General features: G+C 45.7%; 1 protein-coding gene across 4 annotated transcripts in view; it reads right to left on the bottom strand.

Moving 5' to 3' along the window:
• The window catches only part of b4galnt1b (beta-1,4-N-acetyl-galactosaminyl transferase 1b), a 104,704-nt gene extending 96,057 nt beyond the window's left edge, over positions 1-8,647 (bottom strand). For 3 of the 4 annotated variants that reach the window (XM_059643338.1, XM_059643342.1, XM_059643341.1), the window contains exon 1: positions 8,510-8,647. The gene's annotated coding sequence lies outside the window, so the exon portion shown is untranslated. Of the gene's footprint in view, positions 1-8,256; positions 8,310-8,509 lie in introns of all 4 variants that reach the window. The other variant, XM_059643339.1, reaches the window with a different exon arrangement.
• Positions 8,648-14,267: the final 5,620 nt, after the last annotated feature.

The following is a 14,267-nucleotide window of genomic DNA, read 5'->3' as shown; positions in this document are numbered from 1 at the left end:
GATAAACTTCTCCAATAGAAACAAAACCCCATTATTTTTCAGCAAGTCTCTTTCTGATTAGATTAGATTAGATTCGATTCCCTACAGTGTGGAAACAGACCCTTCGGCCCAACAAGTCCACACCGCCCCTTGAAGCATCCCACCCAGACCCATCCCCCTATAACCCAGAAACCCCTGAATACTGTGGGCAATTTAGCATGGCCACCTAGCCTGCACATCTTTGGAATGTTATGATGTTTTAAAAGAAATCCTGCAAGTTAATCACTGAACCTCTTCATAGACATGCAGAACAAAACCCAAATGCTGCTAGCTCAGGTTCAAACTCTGAAATGAACATAGATAAATTACACAGTTGCATCACATTAAGGAAGACATAAGTATTGTCTAAGCTTTTACTGAACATTTACTAAACTGAATGCTGTGCTCAAAGAGAGAGAAATAACACCGGATGTTGGTTAGGAGCTTGGAGTGGAACAATTTTAGAGTCAGCAACAAGCACTCCTTTGTTCAAATACAACAGACAATAGGTGCAGGAGTAGGCCATTCGGCCCTTCGAGCCAGCACCACCATTCATTATGATCATGGCTGATCATCCACAATCAGTATCCTGTTCCTGCCTTATCCCCTTGATTCCACTACCTTTAAGAGCTCTATCCAACTCTTTCTTGAAAGTATCCAGAGACTTGGCCTGCACTGCCTTCTGGGGCAGAGCATTCCATACATCCACCACTCTCTGGGCGAAGAAGTTTTTCCTCAACTCTGTTCTAAATGGCCTACCCCTTATTTTTGAACTGCGTCCTCTGGTTCTGGACTCACCCATCAGCGGAAACATGCTTCCTGCCTCCAGAGTGTCCACTCCCTTAATAATCTTATACGTCTCAATCAGATCCCCTCTCATCCTTCTAAACTCAAGTGTATACAAGCCCAGTCGCTCCAATCTTTCAACATATGATAGTCCCGCCATTCCAGGAATTGACCTCGTGAACCTATGCTGCATTCCCTGAATAGCAAGAATGTCCTTCATCAAATTTGGAGACCAAAACTGCACAGAATGCTCCAGGTGCGGTCTCACCAGGGCCCTGTACAGCTGCAGAAGGACCTCTTTGCTCCTATACTCAATTCCTCTTGTTATGAAGGCCAGCATGCCATTAGCTTTCTTCACAGCCTGCTGTACCTGCATGCTTGCTTTCATTGAATGATGTACAAGAACACCTAGATCTCGTTGTACTTCCCCTTTACCTAACTTGACTCCATTTAGATAGTATCAGTAATGGGAACTGTTATCTTGGATTCTCCAGCATCTGCAAAGTGTAGAGCTGGATGAACACAGCAGGCCAAGCAGCATCTCAGGAGCACAAAAGCTGATGCTTCGGGCCTCGACCCTTCATCCATGGATGAAGAGTCTAGGCCCGAAGCGTCAGCTTTTGTGCTCCTGAGATGCTGCTTGGTCTGCTGTGTTCATCCAGCTCCACACTTTGTTATCTCCATTTAGATCGTAATCTGCCTTCCTGTTCTTGCCACCAAAGTGTATAACCACACATTTATCCACATTAAACTGCATCTGCCATGCATCCATCTGCTCACCTAGCCTGTCCAAGTCACCCTGTATTCTCATAACATCCTCCTCATACTTCACACTGCCACCCAGCTTTGTGTCATTGGCAAATTTGCTAATATTACTTTTAATGCCTTTATCTATATCATTAATATATATATCGTAAACAGTTGTGGTCCCAGCACCGAACCTTGTGGTACCCCACTGGTCACTGCCTGCCATTCCGAAAGGGACCCGTTTATCACTGCTCTTTGCTTCCTGTCAGCCAGCCAATTTTCAATCCAAGCCAGTATTTTGCCCTCAATACCATGTGCCCTAATTTTGTTCACTAATCTCCTATGTGGGACTTTATCAAAGGCTTTCTGAAAGTCCAGGTACACTACATCCACTGGTTCACCCTTGTCCATCTTCATAGATATATCCTCAAAAACTTCCAGAAGATTAGTCAAGCACGATTTCCCCTTCGTAAATCCATGCTGGCTCTGACTCTGTTACTGTTATCCAAATGAGTCGTAATTTCATCTTTTATAGTTCACTCCAGCATCGTTCCCACCACTGACGCCAGGCTAACCGGTCTATAATTTCCTGTTTTCTCTCCCCCTCCTTTCTTGAAAAGTCGGACAACATTAGCCACCCTCCAATCTGCAGGAACTGATCCTGAATCTATAGAACATTGGGAAATGATTACCAATGCGTTCACGATTTCTAGAGCCACCTCCGTAAGTACCCTGGGATGCAGACCATCAGGTCCCGGGGACTCATCGGCCTTTAGACCTAACAATCTATCCAACACCATTTCCTGCCGAATATAAATACCCTCCAGTTCATCTATTACCCTACGTCCTTCAGCCACTATAACATCTGGGGGATTGCTTGTGTCTTCCCTAGTGAAGACAGTTCCAAAGTACCTACTCAACTCTTCTGCCATTTCCTTGTTCCCCATAATAAATTCACCCGTTTCTGTCTTCAAGGGCCCAATTTTAGTCTTAACCATTTCTTTTCTTTTCACATACCTAAAAAAGCTTTCACGATCCTCCTTAATATTTTTGGCCAGTTTTCCTTCGTACCTCTTTTTTTCTCAGCGTATTGCCTTTTTAGTTATCTTCTGTTGCTCTTTAAAAGCTTCCCACTCATCATTGCTATGTTATACTTCTCTTTTATCTTTATAGAGTCCTTAACTTCCCTCGTCAGCCACGGCCACCCCTGCCGCCCCTTAGGATCTTTCTTGCTCTTTGGTATGAACTGATCCTGCACCTTTTGCATTATATCCAGAAATACCTGCCATTGTTGTTCCACTGCCATCCCTGATAGGGTATTGAACCATTACAACATATACATTACAACAAATACAACATAGCTCCTCAACAAGGTTCCCTTTGATTTGCTCCAAATGTTGTGAGAAAGCTTCAGTCATTGGTCGCAACCCCTCAGGGACAAAGTGGGGGATCCTCAAGACAGGAGAGAGGAGATTTACCAGAATGATTCCAAGGATACGGGGTATTCGCTCCAAGGTTAGAGTGGGAGAAGCGAGGACTGTTCTCCTTGGATCAAAGGAGATCAAGAGAAAATATGATCATAGAGTCACACAGCATGGAAACAGACCTCTCGGTCCAACCAGTCCAGGCCAACCATAATCCCAAACTAAACCAGTCCCACCTGCCTGCTCCTGGCCCATATCCCTCCAAACCTTTCCCATTCATGTACTTATCCAAATGCCTTTTAAACATTGTAACTGTCCCTGCATCCACCACTTCCTCAGGAAGCTCATTCCACACATGAACCACTCTCAGTGTAAAATAATTGTCCCTCGTGTCTTTTTTTAAAACTTTCTCCTCTCACCTTAAAAATATGCCCCTAGTCTTGAAATGCCCCCACCCTAGGGAAAAGACACCGGCCATTCACCTTATCTGTACCCCTCATGAATTTATAAACCTCTATAAGGTCACCCCTCAACCTCCTACACTCCAGTGAGAAAAGCCCCAGCCTATCCAGCCTCTCCTTATAACCCAAACCCTTCATTATAAGCAACATCCTGGTAAATCTCTACTGAACCCTCTCCAGCTTAATAACAATATCCTTCCAATAACAGGGTGACCAGAACTGGACACAGTGCTCCAGTAGAGGCCTCAACATCAACTTGTATAACCATAACACAATGTCCCAACTCCCACACTCAAAGGCCTGAGCAATGAAGGCAAGCGTGCTAAACACCTTCTTAACTATCCTGTCTAAATGTGATACAAACTTCAAAGAATTATGTACCTGAACCCCTAGGCCCCTCTGTTGTACAGCACTACCCAAGGCCCTACTTTTAATTGTACAAGTCCTGCCCTTGTTTGTTTTACCAAAATGCAACGCCTTGCATTTATCTAAAGGAGACTCCATCTGCCAATCTTCAGCTTGTTGACCCAATTGATCAAGATCTCTTTGTAATCTTAGATAACCTTCTTCATGGTCCACTATACCACCAGTTTTGGTGCCATCCACAAACTCACTGACTATGCCTCCTATATTCTCATCCAAATCATTTATTTAAATGGCAAAAAAAAAGTGGACGCAGCACTGACCCCTGTGGAACATCGCTGTTTACAGGTCTCCAGTCTGAAAAACTATTACTCTCCGTCTCCTGCCATTAAGCCAATTATGAATCCAATTGGCAAGCTCACCCTGAATCCCATGTGACCTAACTTTATTAATTCATTAACATGTGAAACCTTGTCGAAGACTTTCCTAAAGTCTGTGTGGACAATATCTGCTACATTACTGATCGAGATGACAAGTTTAAATAATGGGGGGGGTAATAACATGTGTTTTCATTAACTTATTGTACAAGGACTCAGGGGTGGGGGCGTCACATGTTTCAGACTTCGGACAAAAGACGTGCTGTTGGTGGGGTGGGCAAAGGTGAAAGAACATGCCGATGTCATTTATTTTAACGCAGGATGTGGTAAAGACCTGGAACTTGCTGCCAGCAAGTGAGGTGGAAAAAGAAACAAGGAATGAAAAACTAGGAAGGAACAGAGCAGGAGGGTAGGACTGGCTGGGTGGCTCCACTGAGAGTCAGCATGGACCTGACGGGAGGAATGGCCTCTGTCTGTAACGCTCACATAGGCCTTCTGTCGCATCCGTTACTGTTCCAGCACTGGCACAGCAGCGACCTGCTGAGTGAAGTGTGCTGTTTAGTGCAAAATTGCTTGGGGGAAACTGCTCAAGCTTATCACTTAGGGCATAAGACAGAGGTGACAGATATCCTACAGTTCCAGTGCTGAGACCAAATCAAATTATTACTCAGTGCATGCCACTCCCCTCCCAAAGTCAAACTTTGCTTGCCCTGATCAAGATGTCTGCCCCTCCCGCTGATCTCAGCATGGGAATAGTCTTAACAAACAACCCACAGGGATTCAGTCATTTCCCCACAAACCCATGCCTCTCCAAAACAGAACTCGCTCCCTTGTGTTGCTGACCTCTGACAATGGATGCAAATTCCACGACTTTAACCATTTTGATAATGGAAGCAGGATAGTGCATTGCTGCTGGAGAAACTGAGCAGTTCCAGCAGCATCCGCGGAGAGGGACAGGAGAACAGAGATAACATTTCCCGTCCAAAATAGCTCCTTCAGGATGGCTCACTCTTCATCTCAATTTCAGCTCACAATCCTGCTTCATAGAACATAGAACATAGAAAAGTACAGTACAGTACAGGCCCTTCAGCCTACGATGTTGTGCCATGGAATAATCCTAATCCAAAAATAAAATAACCTAACCTATATTCCCCTCAATTCACTGCTGTCCATGTGCATGTCCAGCAGTCGCTTAAATGTCACTAATGACTCCGCTCCCATGACTTCCACTGGCAAACTATTCCATGCGCTCACAACTCTCTGGGTGAAGAACCTCCCTATGACATCTCCACTATACCTTACTCCTATCACCTTAAAACTATGGCCCCTCGTGGCAGTCAATCCTGCCCTGGGGAAAAGTCTCTGGCTATCGACTCTATTCACGCCTCTCATTACCTTGTACACCTCGATCAGGTCACCTCTCTTCCTCCTTCTCTCCAGAGAGAAAAGTCCGAGCTCAGTCAACCTCTCCTCGTAAGACAAGCCCTCCAGTCCAGGCAGCATCCTGGTAAACCTCCTTTGCACCCTCTCCAAAGCCTCTGCATCTTTCTTATAATAGGGCGACCAGAACTGGACACAATATTCCAAGTGTGGTCTCACCAGGGTTTTGTAGAGCTGCAGCATAACCTCACGGCTCAAACTCGATCCCCCTGTTAATGAAAGCCAAAACACCATATGCTTTCTTAACAACCTTATCCACCTGGGTGGCAACTTTCAGAGGAGCTATGCACTTGAACACCAACATCCCGCTGTTCCTCCAAACTGCCGAGAATCCTGCCTTTAATCCTATATTCAGCATGTAAGTTCGACCTTCCAAAATGCATCACTTCGCATTTATCCAGGTTGAACTCCATCTGCCATTTCTCAGCCCAGCTCTGCATTCTGTCAATGTCTCGCTGAAGCCTGCAATAGCCCTCGATACTATCAATGGCACCTCTAACCTTTGTGTCATCAGCAAACATACTAACCCACCCCTCAACCTCCTCATCCAAGTTATTTATAAAAACTACAAAGAGCAGACGCCCAAGAACAGAGCCCTGTGGGACACCACTCAGCACTGACCTCCAGGCAGAATACTTACCATCTATAACCAATCTCTGCCTCCTGTCAGCCAACCAATTCTGAATCCAGACAGCCAAGTCACCCTGTATCCCATACCTCCTGACTTTATGAATGGGCCTGCCGTGGGGAACCTTATCAAATGCCTTGCTGAAGTCCATGTACGCCACATCCACTGCTCGACCCTCGTCAACCTGTCTTGTGACTTCCTCAAAGAACTTCATGTTTGCTCCTGGTCAGGCAAGACCTTGTTTTTGTTATTTACATTCTCACACTTGTTTTCAAATCCCTTTGCAGCCTCACCATCTCTCAAATTACCCTAACCCTTCTCATTCCCCCAATTTTGAACCCTTTCACATTTCACAACATCCTTCCTATAGCAGGGAGACCAGAATTGAGCACAGTGTTCCAAAAGTGGCCCCAACCAATGTCCAGTACAGCTGCAACATGACTCTCCCAACTCCTGTACTCAATGCACTGATCAATAAAGGCAAGCGTACCAAACACCTCTTCACTGTCCTGTGACTCCATCTTCAAGGGTGACTCTCCTTTCAAGGAAATATGAACCTACACTCCTGGGTCTCTTTGTTCAGCAACACTGCCCAGGACCTCACCATTAAGTGTATAAATCCTGCCCTGATGTGCCTTTCCAAAATGCAGCACCTCACATTTATCTAAATTAAATCCCATCTGCCACTCCTCAGCCCATTGGCCCATCTGATCAAGATCCCGTTGTACTCTGAGGTAACCTTCTTCACTGCCCACTGCATCTCCAATTTTGCTGCCATCTACAAACTTACTGACCATACCTCCTATGTTCACACCCTAATCATTTATATAAACGGCAAAAATCAGTGGACCCAGCACCGATCCTTGTGGGACACCGCTGGTCACAGGCCTCCAGTCCATAAAACAACCCTCTACCACCACCCTCTGTCTCCTACCTTCGAGCCAGTTCTGTACCCAAACAGCTCATTCTCCCTGTATTCCATGTGATCTTGCTAACCAGACTATCATGAGGAACCTTGTTGAACACCTTACTGAAGCCCATACTGACAATATCTACTGCTCTGCCTTCAATCTTCTATGTTAGTTCTTCAAAAAACTCAATCAAGTTAGTGAGACATGATTTTCCCCCACCCTGGGGAAAAAGTCCTTGCCTATTCACCCTATCCACGCCCCTCATGATTTTATAAACCTCTAGAAGGTCACCCCTCAGCCTCTGACGCTCCAGGGAAAATAGCCCCAGTCTATTCAACCCCTCCTCATAGCTAGAACACTCCAACCCCAGCAATGTCCTTGTAAATCTTTTCTGAACCCTTTCTGAAAAGGGCTCTATATAAAGATATAACAAATCAACGTGTTCAGAGATGTTATGACACACCTCTGGAGCAAGGTGACTTGAACCTGGGTCTCCTGGCTCCGAGTTAGGGGCGCTACCACTGAACCACAAAAGCCCCACTTTCATTACCCTAAACATTTTGGAGAGGCAGTGGGGCTCCCAACTTTAGTCATAAGGTCGCATGGGTTTTGGTGACAGATTGTGTCTGAAAACGTTCCCCCTGAAGCACACATGAAGGTGTGCTCAGTTGCTGAATGGGGGGGGGGGGGGGAGAAGGGGGCGGTGTGGTGGAGAGTTCTTCAGTTTCCAGTCTTGCACATTCCATTAAACTAGAGCCCTTCTTAACAATGCAGTCGCTGTGCTGCCCACGTGATGATATTGCAGACCACGGATGCCCATACACACCCCTCCCCAAACAGGCAAAGTCATTATTCTTTGCAAAATATTGACAAATATGAGCTGGCTATGGATTTAAACATGATCCCCGGCTTCGTCTTTTGTTTTCACGAACAGTTCCGGGGCTCCGTGGAAAGCAATCTGATCCACTTAAGTTTTTTTTAGAAGGATACACACACACACACACACACACACACACTCCAGCGTTCGCAATCTCACAATAGACCGGCAGTCGTAGAACATTTTACATCTTACATTTGGGATGAACTCTATGCACAGCTTACCTTCCCAGGATCACTGGGTGAAACGTCCAAGGCTGGAATTTCTTGTTTATTCTCTGAAGCAAATGGTTGCAAGAAGCAAACACACACATCAATGTATCTTATCTGAAATTCTATTGTCCCATGTACAATTTTTTTTGCAAGAAAATCAACACGCAAAAGCTGCGGTTTACAAGAATGGTATTTTTTTTAAAATTCAAATAAAAGGAACACAAAAGATGTGTTTTTTTTGCTGGTTGCTCAGGACTTGCCTTACCTGTTATGCGGTTAACGGTGTGTTTCTCTCCCCCTCCTCTCTCAACAAACAGACGGATGCACTCCACATTCTGATTTTTATTTCCTCTCTCTCCCTCCCTCCAACACTCCGCAGCTCTGCAACCTTTCCCGGTCAATGGGAGTGCGGCTGTTGCCCAAACCTGGGATTCGCTCCCTCCAGTGGGATAGCTGCAGAATAGCAGACAGAAAGAGGAATTAACCTCACCTACCTCCAAATAATATAATTGCCACAGACAAGGAAACTCAGCTCATTTACTTCTCAGCTCTATTAATTAGCGAGCAACATTACCAAGACGACAATAAAAGGATTTTCCAGAGCTGAGCATTTGAGAATGTGTTTGATGCATTATTTCTGAAGGACGAGAGAAGAGACTCCTTGCAATATCAGGGGAGCCGCAGGAGCACAGACCTCAGGAAATTGACAAAACAAAATTCGAGGGATAGCGAGGATGTAGCGAAAAGTTGCTGTGATCTAGGATACTGAGCCAATCGTGCTAAATTTGAAAGGAAATGAGAGAGTGGATTGATAGTGGATTACACATGATTTGTTTTGGTGCAGTGGGGACATCCCTGCCTCCGAACTAGGAGACCCGGGTTCAAGTCCCGCCTGACTTGAAGTGGGGAAGTGGCACCGTAACATTATAGTAAACATCAGCCTTCCTGCTCCTCTGATGCTGTTTGGCCTGCTGTGTCCATCCAGCTGTACACCCTGTTATCTAGGACTGCATTGACATTGGGCCTCATGAGCTTGCCAAGTGTATATCAGAATAGGAAGTGTTTTTGACAATGACAAGTCTAAAGTGGAGAGGCAGCGTTTTAAGATAGCGTCACGAAACAGGTTGATCAGAGAAAGCATTGAACACTCAATGACTGGGAAGTATGCCATTCAGCCTGCTTTGCCCATGCCACCGTTTCTACAAAAGAGCATTTGGAGGGTTTAAGAATGGGGTGCAGGCAGTAAGCCAAATTGCCTCTTTCTGTGCTGCATTGTTCTCTCTGCAGTCTCTCGCATTTTTACCAATAACCCTGCAGTAAGGAAGTTATCTGCAGTCAGCACTGTGTCTTGAACTGCAGCTTTTAGTCATTTCAAGCTGCCATTGGCCATCGAAGCCGAACAGTAAGGATCTTGTGGTGCAAAGCTTAGTATCCCTATCTCTAGTGTGGGTGATCCCAGCCCTGGGCCTGGAGGTGTGTCATTACTGTATCCAGATGGTATGATTAACGTAAATGTAGACAAAGTTTCCTCACACAGATAACTTATTGCTCTAGATATTTTAAATCAACCCACTCAGACATTATGACACAACTCTGGAGCAAGTGGGGCTTGAACCTGGGTCTCCTGGCTCAGAGTTAGGGGCACTACCACAAAGCCCCAGTTTTGTTGCCCAACACATATTGGCGAGAGGGGTGAAGGGCATGGCTGTTTGACCTATTGCAAGCGGACAGTTTATTGATGAAATATTCAGGAATATGTGTTGGGAACCCAATGTCAAGGCCATCACAGTTCACTCCCATGTTTCCCCAACATCTACCCATGCGGCCACTTTTATGGTGAATCACTGTAAAGAAGAGGAATCCTGCCAGTAGTAGTGATGGAAAGGTAGCAGGTGTGCGCTATAAAGGTGTCCCGGCCTCCTTGCCAGGGCATGACTGGCAACAGGCTTCCATTTGCATGGCCAAGCAATAGACACTAGTTTGGCCAATGCACCCCTAGTGGAATACCATAGGTGAGGAGGTGCCAGCATTTGTCACACACTCAGTGCAAGCACAAAGGGTAGGACAGCAGGCAGGGAAAAGCAAAGAAATGGCGCATGGAGTGCCAACTAGGTTCCAACCCCAGGGGCCTGATGCCATTCTGAACCGACACACAAAGCAATGTTGCTGTGAGCGCTGGAGGCATCAAAGAGCCAGCAACGTCTGACAGAACTGTTACCACACAGAAAGAGGCCATTCAGCCCACTGTGCCTGCTTGCCAACTGCCTTGGAAGAGAGACAGCGATGTTTCACACCTCTTCCCTATCCGCGGTGCATCGCCAGCAGAATGTCCAATTATTAATGGTCCTAGGCAGAGTTGTGACTTCCTGGGCACAATGTTCTCTCTGGTGCTGGGGATGCTGTTGCCTCCATTACCCATGGGTCAGTCTGTCTGGATTCATCACGTTGGAACATCAGCCAAACAGTTACCATCATCCAGCATATTAAACCAAAGCTAAACTGTGGTGGATGCAGCATACCTGAAATAAAATCAAGTTAAAATCTTAATCTAATCACCACCCCTATATATTCTGTGGTGCTACCATCACTGAATTGACCACTATCAACACCCTGGAGGTTACTATTGGCCAGAAGTCCAACAGGGCTCACCATATAAATACAGTGGCTACTAACAAAGGTCAGAGGTTAGGAATCCTGTAGTGAGTAACTCACCTCCTGACTCCCCAAAGCCTGTCCACCATCTACAAGGCACAAGTCATGAGTGTGATGGAATACTCCCCACTTGCCTGGATGGGTGCAGCCCCAACAACACTCAACAAGCTCAATACCATCCAGGACAAAGCAGCTCCCGCTTGATTGGTATCACATCCACAAACATCCCACTCCCTCGACCACCGACACTCAGTAGCTGCAGTGTGTACCATCTACAAGATGCACTGCAGAAATTCACCAAAGATCCTCAGGCAGCACCTTCCAAACCCACAAACACGTCCATCTAGAAGGACAAGGGCAGCAGATACATGGGAACACCACCCCCTGCAAGTTCCCCTCCGAACCACTCCCCATCCTGACTTGGAAATATATCGCCATTCCTTCACTGTCGCTGGGTCAAAATCCTGAATTCCCTCCCTAAGGGCATTGTGGGTAAACCCACAGAACATGGACTGCAGCGGGTCAAGAAGGCAGCTCACTCCCATCTTTTCAAGGGGCAATTAGCAATGGGAAATATGCCTTTTGAAGCAAATACTGCAGTTGCTGGAAATCTGAATAAGATGCAGAGAATGCTGGAGAAATTCAGCCTCAGTGGAGACAGAAACAAACATTTTGAGTGCAGTATGACTCTTTCCAAAATCGTAGCTGTCACATTTTCACAGTGAGTCAGATTGTGCTGTTCCTCTGCCCACACTCAAATGACCTACCCAAGACAGAAAGATGGCAAACAAGCGTAACCAGCCCCACCACCCACCATCTAAGAGCTAGCAGGAGCACTGGGGGCATCTTATGACCCTACAGAAGGTAGATAGCAAGCTGCCTGCATCTCCACAAAAAATAAATAAAGCTCATCCCACTTCCTTCCTGCCGTTCCTCAAAATGGCTGATACCCAGAAGAACCCAGATTAGCGCATAGGAGACAATTTGCACACTCAACTTCAACAGAGATGCAGAGTTCTAAGTATTAATTGAGAGGGTGACAATCATTGTTAAGCCAAGATTTAGTTGGTGGCATTTCACTTTGCATGAAATACCTATCTTCACAGATTTCTGCGACAGGAGGTGAATATATAAGTACAGCAGATAAAGGAAGGCTGAAGAATAGCTGAAATAAAATCAGAAATTGCTGGAAAAGCTCAGCAGTTCTGGCAGTGTCTGTGGAGAGAGAAAGCAGAGTTAACATTTCAGATCCTTCAGAACCTGTTGAAGTTTTCCAACAATTTCTGATTTCTTGTATGTACAGTTCTTTCAGTTTCTTTCTCTGGAGAAAAGCTGCCTGTAACGCCATAATTTTTCACAATTGGAATGGATTCAGGTCGGGGGTGGCGGGGTGACCATTTGTTAAGCCATGCTGCAGTGCATTCTGGGAAAGGCAGTAATACTCTGTGCTTCGACTGGCTGATCCATGTGTAGAAGACGCAAGGACTCACCAATCAGCGCTGTCATCCGATGATATCGCTCTGAATCCATCCCAGACTGATGTTCCGAGAAAACACTTTAGTCACCAGGGTTTGATATGAAGTAAATTTATGTTTTTGAGTGGATGTGGGTCTCCACCACAAAACGGTGACTAATTCAGCCCAAGTATCACCAGTACAAGAGTAAGAGAAGTTCAAAATTATTTCGCAAAGAACCAAAAGAACTGCAGGAGCTGGAAATCAGAAATAAAAACAGAAATTGCTAGGAAGAACCCAACAAGTCTGGCAGCATCTGTGGAGAGAAAGCACAGTTTTGGGTCCAGAAAGGTTCTGAAGAAGGGTCACTGGACCCAAAACGTTAGCTCTGCTTCTCTCTCCACAGATGCTGCCAGACCTCCTGAGTTTCTTCAGCAATTTCTGTTTTTAGTTCAAAATGACTGAGTTGCCCATGAAAGCCATCCTAGGTGTTATCAAAGTGCAAAGGCTTGCCTTGTTTAATTGCCAATCTTGTATGGCAGGGTGTCGTGATTGGCTGGAGTGGAACATTGAATGTTTTCATAATCACAGGTTTGTACCAGTGCCGAGGGAACCTGTTTTGCCCATTCTGCCTGTACCGATTCTATTCCATTGTGCCTATTCCCCATATCCCCACATCCCTTTCTATCCAAATAACTATCCAATACCCCCCTTGAATGCTTCAATGGAAGCTGCCTCCACTACATTTACAGGCACAGCATTCCTGACTCTAATATTTCACTGAGAATCATAGAATCCCTATTTGAGTCCACACTAACCTTCCAAAGAGCTCCCCCTCCACCCTATACCTGTAACCCTGCATTTTCCATGGCTAATCCACCTAACCTGTACATTCCTGGACACTTCGGGACAATTTCCCATGGTCATTCCACCCTAACCTGCACATCTTTGAACAGTGGGAGGAAATTGGAGCACTCGGAGGAAACCCACGCAGACACGGGGAGAATGTGTAAACTCCACACAGACAGTCGCCTGAGGCTGGAATTGAACCCGGGTCCTTGGTGTTGTGAGGCAGCAGTGCTAACCACTGAGACAACTTGAGAGAAAAGGCTTTTTTTCACACATCACTCCTTGTACGTCACAGAGTCATACAGCACAGAAACAGACCCTTCGGTCCAACCAGTCCATGCCAACCATGTTCCCAAACTGAATCAGTCCCACCTGCCTGCTCCTGGCCCATATCCCTCCAAACCTTTCCTCTCCATGCTCTTAACTAAATGTCTTGTTAATGTTATAACTGTATCCACATCTACCACTTCCTCTGGACGTTCATTCCACACACGAACCACCCTCTGTATAAAAAAATTACCCCTCTTGTCTTTTTTAAATCTCCCTCCACTTTAACTCCGTCACCTCCTGTTTTTATTCAATCTTTTACGCACAGGAACAGCTTTCTCCCCTTCTACTCTCTTCGATCCGCTGTTTTGAAAACTTCAATCAAATTTATTGAATTTTGCACTGGAAGAGTGCGGTCAGTGTCAGTGTGGGGGGCTTTATCCCACAAGCTAGACTTCCCAGGATACGGAACAGATGATTGGATCATTGCACCTGCAGTTTCCTGATACACATTTTTGCAGTCAGCCACCTAACTCATCACAACCACACGGAGCAGTGCCTGGGAATCTTGATTAGAAACAAATAATGAAATCTACATCATGGTTACATCACAAACGAGCCAGCAGCCTTTCTCTACAGATCTGACTGCAGTTCTGAAATGCTGAAACAGTCACTACAGAGCAGCAGCTATCACTGCATGTGATACTACATTGCTGCCAGTGAGGAGATATTGAGATCTCATAGAAAGATGATCCACTTCTCTGATTCTTACAGGCCATCAAGGCAACTTGGGGACACCAA

This window comes from Stegostoma tigrinum, chromosome X (assembly GCF_030684315.1).
Source record: "Stegostoma tigrinum isolate sSteTig4 chromosome X, sSteTig4.hap1, whole genome shotgun sequence".
In the NCBI taxonomy this organism is placed as follows: domain Eukaryota; kingdom Metazoa; phylum Chordata; class Chondrichthyes; order Orectolobiformes; family Stegostomatidae; genus Stegostoma; species Stegostoma tigrinum.
This window is presented reverse-complemented; position numbering and strand designations above follow the sequence as displayed.